General features: G+C 40.3%; 1 non-coding gene across 1 annotated transcript; it reads right to left on the bottom strand.

Annotated features, from left to right (window-relative positions):
* Positions 1-200: 200 nt before the first annotated feature.
* TRNAH-GUG (transfer RNA histidin (anticodon GUG)) lies at positions 201-272 on the bottom strand. Its single transcript has one exon. It is a non-coding gene; the product is annotated as a tRNA-His (tRNA).
* Positions 273-846: the final 574 nt, after the last annotated feature.

Raw genomic sequence — 846 nt, 5'->3', positions numbered from 1 at the left:
ATGCAAATAAAAAACCCCACACGCAACACACTTGCAACAGGATTAGTCACTCTGCATATGCCATCTCCCTAAAGTTGAAAATATTCATAATGATTTCTGTTTTATTGATTTTCATGATTGTACGTCTGGTTGCAAATGTTGTTTAGATGCAATACAGCTTGGGATCAGTCTTATTCTCTTCCAAAAACCTTCTCCCCTCCTGCCGTGACTCGGATTCGAACCGAGGTTGCTGCGGCCACAACGCAGAGTACTAACCACTATACGATCACGGCAAGCTACCGAAGAGCTGAGCACTAAGCTTTCTCTAAGAGCTATTGCAATATTAAAATTTGTGGAAACACTGCCATCTATTGTCTAAATATGTACACTTTCTTAATATTGGGAAGGAGAAGCTGTGTTCCCGTGATTTCTAATTATTTAGAGGAACAATAACAAATTCCTTGAAAATAAAACTAACGTTGTCTTCTTGGCTGGGAAAATTGTAACAGGAGAGGATTCACTGGGTTTGCTGTCCAGGAAATGGTGATGAAGGTAACAAGACTAAGAGATACCAGTCCGTTGACTCACACTTCCTATGTTTAATCAATAATGGATATGGATTTCCCACCCCAACTACCACCAAATAATGTTGCATTGAATAACGTATGAGCCTCTTTTGTGCATTTTTTCACCACTAGCCTTATTTCCATTTGCTTAGGCAGCACAACAATAAAAAATATAGCAAGAACAAAATGGCCTGAGGACTGCAGAGACTCAGAAAGACTTGCTTTTCCTACTAGGGGAAGCCAAAGTCAGTACATCCTGACTGAGCAAAGGCTCCCTTTCAAACTCATTGATCCCTGAAGC

The sequence above is a fragment of the Rhinopithecus bieti genome, unplaced genomic scaffold, assembly GCF_001698545.2.
Source record: "Rhinopithecus bieti isolate Rb0 unplaced genomic scaffold, ASM169854v2 scaffold_3067, whole genome shotgun sequence".
NCBI classification, from domain to species: Eukaryota; Metazoa; Chordata; class Mammalia; order Primates; family Cercopithecidae; genus Rhinopithecus; species Rhinopithecus bieti.
Note: the sequence above shows the minus strand (reverse complement) of the source record. Positions and strands in the feature narration are given on the sequence as shown.